The sequence below is a fragment of the Tamandua tetradactyla genome, chromosome 8 (genome assembly GCF_023851605.1).
Source record: "Tamandua tetradactyla isolate mTamTet1 chromosome 8, mTamTet1.pri, whole genome shotgun sequence".
Classification (NCBI taxonomy): domain Eukaryota; kingdom Metazoa; phylum Chordata; class Mammalia; order Pilosa; family Myrmecophagidae; genus Tamandua; species Tamandua tetradactyla.
This window is the reverse complement of record NC_135334.1, coordinates 49,845,462-49,860,279: the sequence shown is the minus strand read 5'-3', so window position 1 is coordinate 49,860,279 and position 14,818 is coordinate 49,845,462. Positions and strand designations below refer to the sequence as shown.

General features: G+C 37.2%; 1 protein-coding gene across 5 annotated transcripts in view; it reads left to right on the top strand.

The window, feature by feature from the left end:
- The first annotated feature begins 13,930 nt into the window (after positions 1 to 13,930).
- DEUP1 (deuterosome assembly protein 1) overlaps positions 13,931 to 14,818 on the top strand; it is a 107,966-nt gene continuing 107,078 nt past the window's right edge. For 2 of the 5 annotated variants that reach the window (XM_077113286.1, XM_077113285.1), the window contains exon 1: positions 13,931 to 14,117. The gene's annotated coding sequence lies outside the window, so the exon portion shown is untranslated. Of the gene's footprint in view, positions 14,118 to 14,611; positions 14,709 to 14,818 lie in introns of those variants that run through there. The other 3 variants (XM_077113283.1, XM_077113287.1, XM_077113284.1) reach the window with 2 other exon arrangements.

The following is a 14,818-nucleotide window of genomic DNA, read 5'->3' as shown; positions in this document are numbered from 1 at the left end:
GGATTTCAGAATTGCTATGGACCACTGATTCCTTTGTGTCTTCCATTTTCCCCTCTTTCAATAGGATGTCAATAGTGGTTATCCCATGTCTGTCCCACAATTGTATATTGAGTGTGTGTGGGATCAAATAAGTTGTCTCTTTAGCTCACAGGTCTTCAGAGCAAAAGGAATTTCACTCCAGGAGTTGTACTTAGAGAAAAATACCTGAGAAGCCTCTTCCACACTGCTCTAGATTAAAATGAAAAAGATTCTGGACTTCGAGCTGATGCTGTAAAGGATTCTGACTTCATGGGCAGAGTGGGCTGGAAGTGAATGAGGATATGTGAAAAGAATTTAAATAATTTGTGTGGTATATGTCCAGAAATTTTTCAATATTCCTCCTTCCAAAAAGTGGAGCCAAATTTGTTTCCCCTTGAGCATGGACTGGACTCAGTACTAGTGACTAAATATTGTAGAAATGACAGTATATGTGATTTCTGAGAAGAAGTCATAAAAGGACGGCAGCTTCCTTCAGCACTCTCTTGAATAACTTTGTCTGCAAGAAGCCAGCTGCATGTCATGAGGACACTCAGGCAGCTCTCTTGAGAGGTCCATGTGGCAGGAGATTGAAATTCTCTGCCAACTCACATTGATTAAGCCATCTTGGAAGCAGATTCTCTAGTACAGTCAAGTGTTCAGAACTGCAGTTCGGGTCAACATCTTGATTGTAACCTAAAAACCATGGGCCAGAACCATCCAGCTAAACCACTCCAAATTCCTGACCCATAAAAACTATGGTATAATAAATGTTGTTTTGAGTGGCTAGTTTTTGGGATCATTTGTTACACAGCAATACATTAATATGAGTGTGTAGAACTAATACAGGTGTATAGAATCCCTTTTTACTATTATAAACAAAGCTTCAAAGATACATGTATATCTCTATCTTCTTGTGATATTATTTCTGTAGGACAAATTCCTAATATTAGAATTGCTAACTGTGCACATTTTAAATTTAGATAGACATTGTCTTATTACCTTCCAAAAATAGTTATAACAATTTACACTTTCCCAAACAGTGGATGAAAGGGTTCCCATATCTTGGCCAATTTCAAATGTTCTTAATCTTCCTATTTTTCTCAATCCAGTGAGATAAAGCATCTCATTATTATATAATTTGCATTATTTAATTATTAGTGAGGACAATTAAACATCTTTTTGTAGTTTATCATTTGAACAAAGCATCTTGCTTATTTCAGATGAAACTTTCTTTGCATTCTTCTATCCCTTGATCTTTCCTTTTCCAGGATTCCTAGCAGAACATTGTATTTCATAAATGTGTGGGTTTTGAATAGATGAATATATATTCAAAAAATCTTCATTTAACCACATGGGACTAACTTTCAATGGTAAAAATCTTATGTTAGCAACCAATTAATTTAATTACATTTTCTCTTCCTTTTTACCAAGGTCAATTATCATTCAAGTATTCTCTGACTAAGCTCTTTAGCTTTACAATTTGTTCAGGCTATTCTGTTTCTAAAAGTGGACATATACTTTTTCTCCCTGATATTTTAAACATAGAAGAATTCTTTTATAACAAATAATAATAGCAACTACAATAATATTAACAATAAGTAATAACATTAATAATAATGATAATTGCAACTATTCTTTGGCACCTACTAACTGAGAAGTGTGGTATATAAACATCTGACTCATTTACTCTTTACTATATCTCTCTAAGTTAAGTATAATTATTCCTACTATAGAAATTAGGAAACTAATATTTAATGAGGTCAAATAAATTAGCCATATTCATATAGCTATTAAATGCTAGAGTTGGTGTTCAAACTTTTATCTCTCTGAATTCCAACCTATTTGATTTTCTTAGAAGTAAATACTTATAGTGGATTTCCTGTATTTTATATCCAAAGAAAAAGGAGCATTCAAGAAAAGAAAAAAAATTTCTACAATTTTAAATGATGAACTTTGGAATTCTGTGTTTTTCTGCCTGGGAAAGCAACTGCTTACAGCCAATGATTTTTTTCAATGCCTACTCAAAAGAAAAGAAGAAGATTAAGTATAGAAGAATCAACACTTTCCTTTCCTTCATGGTTTATAATTCAGCCATCAATGGATAAGTGACTCATACCTAGTTAAAATGAGAAAATGCAACTGAACATTTAACTGTAGAAACTACAATTGTGGTTTCTTCTTACAATGATCATCAGTCTTTATCATCTGAGGATTTATGTCAAGCTGAGAAATTTCTCCCAGGTGGCTTAGAAATAGGATTGCATAATGAATTTTAACACAACACTGTGATAATGAGATTGATGACTGCTTTACAAAGCAATTCAACAACTCAGGGAGATAATTTGGGTTTCTAGATGTTGAGTCACCACAGACTGAAGGCAAGGATACTTTTCAGGTGACATTTCAAAATTTCCATTGAAATGATGTAAATTTATTTTTTAGTGATGATAACTCACTTAAATTGTCAAAAATCATTTTCTAACAAGCCTTGTACAGAATCATAGCACCGTAGAATGGAATCATGTGGGGAGTAAATGGCACTGTTCCTGAGGGCACTATGAACTAGTTTTCACATGTAAGCATTTCTCTGCTTCCTTTTCTGAGTGTCATCTAAGAGGTTTCATAATTTTATACTTTGAAAACGAAAAAAGAAAAAAATGATTTTTTTTCCTATTGAATATGACAAACTTATGTTCCCTCAATGTTGAACACTGATGCCTACTGGAATAATGTTTTATTATAGGCATAACAACTCATACTCAGTAGCAACAACAGCAGTAACATGCTTTATATCAGGAACAAAAGAGGCATAGTGCTGGCAACATGATGAGTAGTCTTACAACACAAATCTAAGTAATGAGGATATGAGTGATTTTCTTCAACCTGCATGTTGTTCCAAATGATCATGGAAAGTTGACACTAAAATGGATAAAACACTGGTATCTCGGTTATGCAGTCTCTCATGGCAATGGCAGACTATCTATTCATTAATTTTTGTTTGAAGTGTTTATTTATGTATCACTAGCTCAGTTTTATTCAGCCAACTGTGTATTAGTCATTGTTTAGAGGGTAACCAGAAAGCCTGACACTCGGAGATAGCAGAAAGTAATTCTCAATACATAGACGTAGTTTCAATAAATTTAAATTTAAAAAAAGTAATTGAATTTCTTAATATGAAATTTTGTGTTCCTCCTATTTTATAAATGGCTACTTTATGTTCTTTAATTTTTCCCTAACCTCACTATTTATAGCAGGTGGAGTCTGATCTTGAAGTATTGTTTATTTAACCTATTCACAGCTTTTACCCTTCCAAAAATAAAGAATTGAAAGAACTTAACAAAAGACATTCATATTTATAGAATATGAAGGAAAATTAAAATAATATAGGAAGCCATTTCTAGCAGCATGTTTGATTAGATACCTTGAACAACCCTCCTGATTAAAATAAATAAAATATTTTATAAAAGATAAATACATTGCTGAGTTGGAATGAAAGAAAGGTATCAATAGATTTCAAAATCCAAGTAAAAGCAGGAACCATAACCCAGGAATGTGATGGTAATTTTATGTGTCAATATGGCTAGAATGTCCAGTTGCTTGGTCAAACATTGGCCTAGTTTTTACTGTGCTTGTATTTTGTAGACAGGATTAGGATCTGCAATCAGTTGGCCTTAAGTAAAGGAGATGACCCTCCATAATGTGGGTGGGCCTCATTCAATCATTTGGAAGTCAACAGAAAGAACTGAGAGCTCCAGAGGTCTTAAGAACTTTTGCTTTAAGACTTAAATGTCAACTCTTACCAGAATTTCCCGGTAAGAAAAAAAAGGCTGCCACCTCCCCTGAGGAACTGGAATTCAAGATTTCAACATCAAGTTCACTGGAATTTCTAGCCTACAGCCTGCCCCACAGGATTCAGACTTCGCAATCCCCATAACCGCATAATCGTGTGAACCAATTTTTTTATAATAAATCTCTTTACACACACACACACACACACACACTCATGCAAACAAATGCATGCATACTGGTGTTTCTATTTCTCTGGAGAACCCTGACTGATAGGGAATGAACACTAATAGTAGTTTCTGCCCTGAGTTTTTCTGCTTGCATTTTGTGGGCTAATGCAAAAGGGAAATAGGGTATAAAGCCCCGGACCAACCCAGGTGATGATTCCTGTGTTGAATTTTCCATAAAACTGGGACCCAAAAAAGGCTTCACTATAAAAATAAATAAGGCACAAATGATGAACCTTACGCAAATATAAGAAAATCAGTTAGGGGATAAGGATCCCAAGATGGAATATAGAATATGACAAAACAATCTAATTGGATTACAAATAGTATCAAACAACCTCACTGAAGGGGGTGGCAGAAAAATGTGCTTTTCTAACTAACTTTGAAAATGAATGGATTCTGTAAGACTAAAGACAAAAGTGAATCTAAATAAGAACTGAACTCTTGTTGATAAAGTTCTTGTCAGTGGGGTACAGGTTAACAATACCTGTGTGTTGGAAGTGGATGATTAAGTAACTGGATGGTGGATAATAAGAGCCAGTTTTTCACTGTTGGAGTTGGAATACACAGATAAGCGAGAGGAGGAGGCTAAAATTATCCATGTAGCTTTGGATTAGAGTTGGAGATAGCAGAATGAACTCCTGTTTAGCTTACTATAGATAGAGTAGGTTAAATAGAGAACTATTTATTGATATTTGTATGTTCGAGAGTCAGCAGAGAGGGCCTAGAAGCAATGACATCCAGAAGAAATAAGCACACCTAGCACCCAGATCTTGGTTTCGAATAGTGTTCTTCAATACAGGGAACCAGGGCTCCTTGGAGAAATAGCTGATTATAGGACTGGAGCAGGGAATATGCAAGATGAGCCCAGAGCTTCTTCTAGTGCCACAAAGTAAGGAAGTGTGCTTAAAAACTACAACAACAAAAAACACCACAATGACGCGGGCATGTCAAAGGGACAGGAACCAACTGAAAGAGCTCTCAATGGCCAAAGTTGGAACAATTTGAGCAAGAAAAATCCAAATAAAGCAGTTTTGTATTATAACCAAAAGCATACAATATCCAGGGTCCATATTGATATAAATAAATGATTGAATAAATAAATAGGCATGGACATTTTTCTGCCTGAGACAAATTCTCCCTGCAGAAGAATTCCAAATAATTTATGCACATACTTCTGTCTCAAGGAAGTGGAGAATAATTCCCTACTCCTTAAGTGTGGGCTGTACATAATGACTTCCATCTAAAGAATAGTATGAAAAGGAGGAAAAAAAGAGTAACTTCGCAATGGAGAAACTTGACAAACAAGTCATCTCAACCAAATTATCAAGGTCAACCTCAACAGTCACAAATCATGCAGACAGTATATCCTAGATGTGCTGTAATAAAAATGGCACTTTACCACTGCAGTCTTCCTCCCCAAAACCCATGATCCTAGGCTAATCATGAGAAGAACAGCAGACAAATTCCAATTGAGATACATTTGACAAAATACCTACCCTATACTCCTCAAACTGTCAAGATCATCAAAAACAAGGAAAGTCTGAGAAACTGTCATAGCCAAGAGGAGCCTAAGGAGACATGATGACTAAATGGAATGTGATGTCTTAAAGGGGCTCTTGCATCAAAACAATAACATGGAGTAAAACTGAGGATATCTTAGTAAAGCATGGAATTTTGGTTAACAACGAATATCAATATTGGTTTAGTAATGGAAACAAATGTACCATATCAATGTAAGATATTATTGTCAAGGGGCACTGGAAGTGGGGTATATGGGAAATCTCTGTACTATCTTTACAATTTTTCTGTAAGTCTAACACCTTTCTAAAACATAAAAATTATTTTAAAAGGAAATAAGAGACATTTTTTTCCTGAACAAAAATGGACAAGCACAAAATATGGCTATCTTGACTTACCTGAGGTCCATTTTACCTAAGTCAAGATAAGTCAGAAAAAAATTCTTTTCTGGAAATTTATATCATAACTGATCCTTACACTTATTTTCCATGTATTCATACAACTGTGTCATCTGAAAAACCTTCTATGAAGAATTTAATGTAAAGGGGTTTGAGTTAGTTATGTCCCAGGTAACTCTTATCCTTAATCCCGGCCTCAAAGATGTCCCAGAAATAAATCTCCTGACAAAAAGGATGTCACAGTGAAAAAGCATAAAACCCACAAGAAAATGAGACAAGTGATTAAGAACTAGCAGTAATAGAGTAAAAAGATTTCAGAAACTGGAATCATAAAACATAAAACAGAAAATGGCTAAATGTTTACAGAATTTAAAAGACAGCATGAAAATTTTGGCAGAAGATGGAAATCAAAAGAAATGACAGATTTGCAAAACAATCAAATGATTTTTTTAATAAAAAATTTCAAATTTAACAAATATGTTTGAAGTGCCTACTATATGTATGGACAAGTACTAGGAAATCTCAAATACATTTTCTATTTTTATCTTCACAGCAACAAGCAATTCTATTAATATGTACTGAAGTTGTAAAGCCTTCATATTAAAATATTTTCCACTATTTTGTCTTTTCCCTACAATCAGGATATTTTCTTATGATCTATTTTCCTGCTAAAAAATGTTCTCTCACCTGTGTCAAATACACTGATGTATCTGTTGTATTCTTAATTTTGATTATCATTCACTTTAGTTCTAGAATTTCTATTTAGTTCCTTTTCAAGTATGCTGTTATTTTATATTTAGTGTTCCCTGTAGATTTTTTCAACCTTATTTCTTTATGCATAATAGCCATATTTTAAAATAATCTTTGTCTGAGTCCAATATCTGAAGATTTTCTGGTTTTGTTTTTATGGTTTATTGTTTCTACTGGTTTTCCCTGATGGTGTTTTGTTTCCTTTTCCTGGATTATACTTGATTATGATCTGGTCACTGTTTTGAGATACTAATTTCTAGGAATAATTTGAGACCTAGAATTATTTTATCTGTAGCAGAAAAAAATTTTGTTCACTTCTTCCAAATGTCTTAATCTACCAGTCCAGAACCACCTTATTCCAATTCAAAGGCTGAGGTGATCCTGAATCACCTAAATGATCCAAAGCTGGGCTGCAAGTCAGTGAGCATACTGGTCTACTTTCAATTCACCATTTTCCTGAGGGCAAAACCCTTTGGGGTCACAGATTTTAGACAGAATTGACTTCCACTGTGAGCCAATCCAAATCCAAACCCTTCAGTGAGCCTGGGCTTTGTCTTTTGTCCCTTTTGCTTCATTGGGGGGCTAAAACTCCCACTAAGTTTTGCAACTATTTCTTCCAGAGCATCAAATGCTCTCAGGGCAAAAGCAGTATGAGCTGCTGGGCTCACTTCTCTAGGTTATTGTCTTCTAGATTTTGACCCAATATTTTTTCACTATCATATTAGCTCTTTGATATTTTAAGAAGTTTTTATTTTCAACATTTCATCAAGCTTTTTCTATTGTCTTCAGTGGGAGGGTTGCCATTATTGGCAACAGAGTCTTAATATTCAAATACAAATGGCTAAACCCCTCAGATAAGCAATGGCATCTTGGAATATTTTACCTATACCCCATTAACTCTGAACATTTTTAAGAGTTAATTTTCATCAAGTTTATATATTTGAAGAGTTCAAAGTTTAAAAAAATAACCTAGTTCTGCAAGATATATAAGACAACCTTTCCATTTCCCCTTCTCATGGACGATAACTTAAAACAATTTTAACCGATTTAAAAAAAAATTTTCCTCCATATATGGTTCTCTATTTGTAAATACAGTGTGAGTGTGTGTGTGTGTGTGTGTGTGTGTGCGTGCACGCTTCAGTTTTACTCATTATCCCTTGACTTCCCACAGCGGAAGATGAGGATTTAAGTTTAAATGTACATACATTCTTGTCATCCCTTCATCCTCTACATGCAATATTATGTTGAAATTTTACTTAGATCAATACATTACTATGACTATTAATTCTCTGAAGAGCTTAGATTTGAACTGCAAAATCTAAGCAAAAAATACAGATTTTTAGACACTGTTTCAGTTACACTGCTTTAGAATCGCAGAGGTAGAACCCCTGGAATTTGTACAGGGATTATCTGTGTCTCCAGGTGAGCACTTAGCAATCAGTTCATCACAATTCAAGTAGACACAGAGTCAGATTTCCCAATTCCTAGATTGATAATCATATTTTTGTAAACCTACTATATGCTAAATATTATTAATGTTGGGTATATAAACTGGTCCTGTTAAATGCAGCTGCATTTAACAGTGATATGCACCTGATCTAAGTCAACCAATCCATATCCACACCAGAGACTACTACGCTCGGATGAATTAAGAATGTCAACTAATGAACACCATAAATACATGTAGTCTTGCATAAGGTGTGAGATCTTGTTGGTTTGTCCAGGTTAGTGTGATCTCCCAATATATCTCAGAGTAATTTAGGCAGAGAATAAAAAAGTATTTGCAAAGCCCCCTTGGGGGACTGGGGAGAATGGAAGAAATATTTAAGTTCCCCATTGGGAAATTCTTGATATTCTCGCAAGCAGTGTGGACAACAATGCTGGTTTGAAAGGACGTATGCACCCTAGAAAAGCCATGTTTTAATCGAAGTCCCATTTCATAAAGGTAGAACAGTCCCTATTCAATACTGTATGTTTGAAACTGTAATCAGATCATTTCCCTGGAGATGTGATTTAATCAAGAGTGGTTGTTAAACTGGATCAGGTGATGACATGTCTCCACCCATTTGGGTGGGTCTTGATAAGTTTCTGGAGTCTTATAAAAGAGGAAACATTTTGGAGAATGAAGGTGATTTGGAGAGTGCAGAGAATGCTGCAGCACCACGAAGCAGAGAGTCCACAAGCCAGCAGCCTTTTGGAGATGATGAAGGAAAATGCCTCCTGGGGAGCATCATGAAACTGGAAGCCAGGGGAGAAAGCTAGCAGATGATGCTGTGTTTGCCATGTGCCCTTCCAGCTGAGAGAGAAGCTTCTGACTATGTTTGCCATGTGCCTTCTCACTTGAGAGAGAAACCCTGAACTTCATCAGCCTTCTTGAACCAAGGTATCTTTCCCTGGATAGATGTCTTGGATTGGACATTTCTATAGAATTGTTTTAATTGGGACATTTTCTTGGCCTTAGAACTATAAACTAGCAACTTATTAAACTCCCCTTTTTAAAAGCCATTCTGTTCTGGTATTTTGCATTCTGGCAGCTAGCAAACTAGAAGAACAACCAAATCAATAGGCTGAGCCCTCGTTCTTGGGGTTCACCCAAATGAAGCTTGCTCCTGTAAAGGAGAAGTTAAGCCTACTTATCATTATGCCTAATAGTCACCCCAGAGAATCATTTTGTCACTCAGATGTGGCCTCCTTCTCTAAGCCAACTCAGCAGGTGAACTCACTGCCCACCCCCCACCCCCCATAGGACATGTCTCAAGGGTTGTAAATCTCCCTAGTAACGTGGAACAGACCTCCCAGGATGAGCCAGGACCCAGCATCATGGGATTGAGAAAGCCTTCTTTACCAAAAGGGGGAAGAGAAAAATGAGACAAAATAAAATATCAGTGGCTAAGAGATTTCAAACAGAGTCGAGATTATTCTGGAGGTTATTCTTATGCATTATATAGATATTGCTTTTTAGTTTATGGTGTATTGGAGTGACTAGAGGAAAGTACCTGAAATTGCTGAGCTATATTTCAGTAGCCTTGATTCTTGAAGATGATTGTATAATGATATAGCTTTACAATGTGACTGTGTGATTGTGAAAACCTTGTGTCCGATGCTCCTTGTATCCAGGGCGTGGACAGATGAGTAAAAAAAGTAAGGATAAAAATAAATAAATAATAGGAGAGATAAAGGGTTAAAAAAAATAGGTAGATTGAAATACTAGAGGTCAATGCAAGGAAGGGAAAAGGAGTATGGGATGTATGAAATTTTTCTTTTTTCTTTTTATTTATTTTCCTGGAATGATGCAAATGTTCTAAAAATGATCCTGGTGATGAATACACAACTATGTGATCATATTGTCAGCCCTTGATTGTATACCATGTATGGACTGTATATGTATGAATATTTCTCAATAAAAAATATTTTAAAAAAAGAATGTCAACTAAGACACACAAAAAGAAGTCACTGGTTAGCCATAGAGAAAAAATAAAAGAATGCTATGATGTAGTATTAGTGTTATGACAAACCAAAACCAAATCAGACCAAAGTTATGAAAGGGCTGAAATCGAGTACATAGAAGAGTAGAAGAAGGTATTTGGTTTTAAAAAATAGAGTCAGAGAGAAGCTGACTTGTATCAAGTCTCCATGGCATCCAGGACAGGGAGAATATAGCCTGGTCCCACAGCTGCTTTGATCCCTGGCATTTCCCACTTACAGTTCACATCCATATCAATCATTCATTCTTTCTAGCAAATTCTTATAGAGTATGACCACTCTAGACACTGTGCTAAGTCCTGGGAAATACAACAGCAAAAAGATCAGTCTTATCCCATATGGAGCTTATAGTCTACCAGGGAAGAGAGATTATTAAATGAACGTTTTTACAAACTAATTCATTACAAAAGTGTAACAAATGCTACAAAAGGAGAAGTTCAGGACACTGTAAGGGAGTTTGGTAGGTGTGCCCACCCTAATCTAAGGGGTAAGGAAAAGACTAATCTAAAGAAGTAGTATTCTTAGAGTAAATTCTCTCTTGCTTGAGGACATGGATCTCTCTATTCAAGCAGCCAGGGGGTCTTAATGAGAAAAGCTGACAGTTTCCTACAGTCAAAAACGACAATCAAAACCAACTTAAATCATTTTGAGAGCATGATACAGAGATACAGGTAGAGTGCTATAGAGGTACCTGGCATGGGCTCCAGCCCAGAGAAGGAGACCCTCCCCCCCCGAGGGTCTTTCGTTTAGGGATTGCTACTGCTAGGAAATAAGCTATTTTATCCATAAAACTTTAACTCAGAACTGTACAAAATCCCCCTCTCCCTTGATTTTCCTTAGCTAGCCAAGAGAGGATGAGATTTCAAAAACCACAGTGCTAAAACACTAAGCATTAGTAAGAAGGAACTTACAGGGAGAAAAAAAAAATCATGAAAGATGTTTTCTAAAGAATATAGTTTTGTTTTCTGATCTCAAAATGAGAACTGATGCTCCTAATACCCATCAGGAGGACGCGCACCCCTTGGCACCTGGATCCCTGATCAGCCAAGTTTAAGAGAGAGGGCCCTCCCAACCTGGTCTAGATTCTCTTTAGAGAAGCAGCCGTACCAGGAAGGTTTGGCAGGACGGTGACCAGGCATGACGCAGTGAAAGGTGTCACCCTGATTGGTCGGAAAGGCCCCATTTATGTTGAATTCCTAACCCAACCAGAGCCAATTCATCAAGATTTTGCAGCAAGAGTCTTTCATGGTACCTCTCAAATTACAATCAAACAATTCAGTCTCTGTCTTATTGCATGACCTTTCACGCTTAACAAAGGGCTTCAGCACATTGACCAGATACCCATATTCTAAGGTAGCACTATCCGATAGGGTGACCACCAATCACACGTGGCTACTGAGTACTTGAAATATGGCTTGTATGAACTGATTGTGTTGTAAGTGTGAACTACATATCAGGTTTTGAAAACTTAATACAAAAAGGTGAAATGTCTCATTTTTACTATTTCGTATGGATAATATGTCAAAATGTTATCTTAGATATAATAATAAAATATATTATTAATGATAGTTTCACCTGTTTCTTTTTACTCATTTTAATGTGGTTACTAGAATATTTAAAATCACAAGTGGCTCATATTATATTTCTATTGAACAGCACTGCTCTAGAATGACCTTGATTCTAAGCACTAAATCTCCTCTTTCCGAATTATTTTCTCAACTAGAATAAGTATTGAAGCGTCTACAAAAAATTCCTTAAACCTTCTTCCATTTATAGAAGTGGCTCAGTATTATCAGAAAAACATCCTGTGTTTCAGCCTAGTAACTAAAAACATGACTATCAGATAATTTTACCTCTTTAGGTCTGAGTTTCTTTACAGAAAATGAAGAGTTTGAACTGGTTCCCCTCTATGGTTTCTTCCAATTCTATGATTATTTGATTATTATGATGTTAAAATTTTTCTAAAATATTTCTATAAATAGGATTTTACTTAGCTTTTATTATAATGCATATAAATGTTTGAACCAACTTTTGAAAATAATATAAAATAAATATTTGCTTTTTTGATGCAAAGACAGAATTTCATTTTAATCATTCTATACTATTTCCAGTGGATACATGTTAGTTTATTTAAACATGCATATGTTAAAGTAGCATGCTTGTTTTCTATATTGCTATTATAAAATTTTCCACAACACTATTTTTGTTAATAAAGGTTTTTCAGTTTTCAAGATTCGATTCATTCAATTCATTATGATTATTATTTATTTGGTCCCTTAGATTTTCTTCCACAGATCATCCTGTTTCCATCAATCATTTATGCCTCCTATACTCTCTTTTGAGTATTTCTGGTTATATTTTATATCTTATCACACTGTTGTATCCTTTAATTCTCTTTCAGGACTGGGCTCCCTTGCATCATTCACCAGCTCCTTTTAGGTACCTGTTCATCCTGATCACACTCTTTCCCTCCTGTAGATTCAGGGCCTTCCCCCTGTGCTCATCCCTTTTCAAAACAGCTCACCTGAAAGGATCTATTAACAGGAATATATCAGGGTGAATTCAAATCATCGCAAACACTCCTTACTGGAGAAGGGGCAGGTCTTTGCATTTTTAGCCTTAATGCTCATCTTGAAATGAAAGTCTTAATCTTATTTGAATTGAACGGAAAACTCCTATTCTTTTTTTTCCATTTTCCTAAAATCTATCAGAGTATGTGTCCTCTCACATACTTATGTCTTACAAGCCCAGACATAGGCATTCTTTCTTGTGAAATTATGGCTTTAAATACCTCTTCAGGTACCTATGCAAAATCCTGACTGCTATACTTAGGGCTTTTAGGCAGAATTTGAAGAGCTCTGGATTTGGAGTAAGATGCCCTACACTCATATCTTAGCTGTACTTGAATTAGATGTATCATCTTGGAGATCTCGAACCTGGAGTTGCTATTAATAATCGTTGCTACACTCAGCTTCACAAACAAGAATTTCTGAGCATCTAAAGAAATACTGAATGTGAAAGTACTTACCAATGGTAAAGAGCTATACAAGCTTGAGTTACCTTGGGTATCCTGGAACTTACTTACATTTTTTTCCAAGTTCTTTTTCCCTTTCTAAAGTCAGGAAACCTACATCAAAGCATTCAGTGTAAAGAGGAAGGACCAACATGGCCAAGGCTTTCAGAATAATGGAAAATTTCAAGTTATGATGAAATGATCACTCTCTTCATTCAATAATATGAATAGCTCTATGAAACACCTATTATAACTAATAACCTGTGTTACTTTATACAATTCATCTAAGAGACTCAATTTGTCAAGAAATAGCAAATGGTTTCATGAAATTTAAATGGAACCTGGATGGAGGGATGAGTCTATATTAAGTTGATAGCCATATTAAAGTAGCAAATTAATGTTAATGTTATGAAGAGGAGTACAAATAAAAGATTTTAAGAATTAGAAGCTAATCAACTCGATGTATTAGGAAGGAATTCTGTTCCTAAAATAGATGCAAGAATATTTTCAAACACAAAATTCAAGTGCTTAAAAATAATTCCCTCAAGAAAGCAATATAATTTATAAAAATATGACCTATAATATATAATAAACATATAGCCCTTCCCGACATTCTGTGAAATCAGGGCGGTAGGACAGGGCTGCTGTCATCAATTATTCCTGGAATTTGGTGGAGAAAAGAAAAGAATTTGGAATCAGCCACCCCGGGTTCCGTTCTAGTTCCCTCACTTGAGAATTATTTCTTCATACCTAAAAGGAAGACAATACTATCGGCTCTGCCTAAATTACAGACCCAGTTGTATGGGAAAGACAGGCACAAATGCTGCTGTTAGGGCGACAGAAGTGGCGGTGGACTGAGCTGTGCATTTAAAGAAATCCAGCCCTTCCCAGCTGGAAGACACTGGCGAATAGAAAGGAAAAGTACCCAGTTTATTTTTCATCCTGTTTCAAACTTGGGGAGAAGAGGCTGGGAACCGGGGGGGTGGTGAAGTCACCTGAATATGGAACCCCCAGCCATTTACCCTTTGTTCCTTCATTATTTCATTCCTTCAGTCATTCGACAAACCTTTATGGGGCCTGTGTTGGGCGTCGGGTAGCGGGCTAGGCACTGGAGCCACAGGCAGGAAGGGACCCAGCCTGTATCGGGGAGCCCTCTGACTAGTGAGCAGGCACCACACGCCTAACTGCGGGACAGCCAGGCCGCGCTCGCTTGGGGTGAAGAGGCTGCTGGCCGGGCCGTCCCGCCGCCACCTCCAGCGAGTCAGCCGGCGCCGCAGCGCCCCGCCGCCCCTGCCCTCTACCGCGGCGGCGGCGAGTTCGGCCCGCGTCCCCATGACAACCAGGAGGCGCGGCAGGCGGAGCGGGAGAGGCCGCGCGGCTGGCGGGCCGGGGCGGCGGGAGCGCGCGGCGGGCGCAGGGCCCCTCGGGCGGGCGGGAGGGCTCCCCGCGTTCCTGCTCCCGGGGCCTCAGACCTCCCGGGCAGGCGCGGCCGGCGCGGCGCGGCACAGACAGGTAACAGGGCCCCGGGCCTCCCCTGCCCACCTCACCCCGGTCCCTCTCGCGTCGGCCGGGCTGGCACCCGCAATCCTAGAGGCAGGGGTTACCCCAGGAGGCTGGGGGAG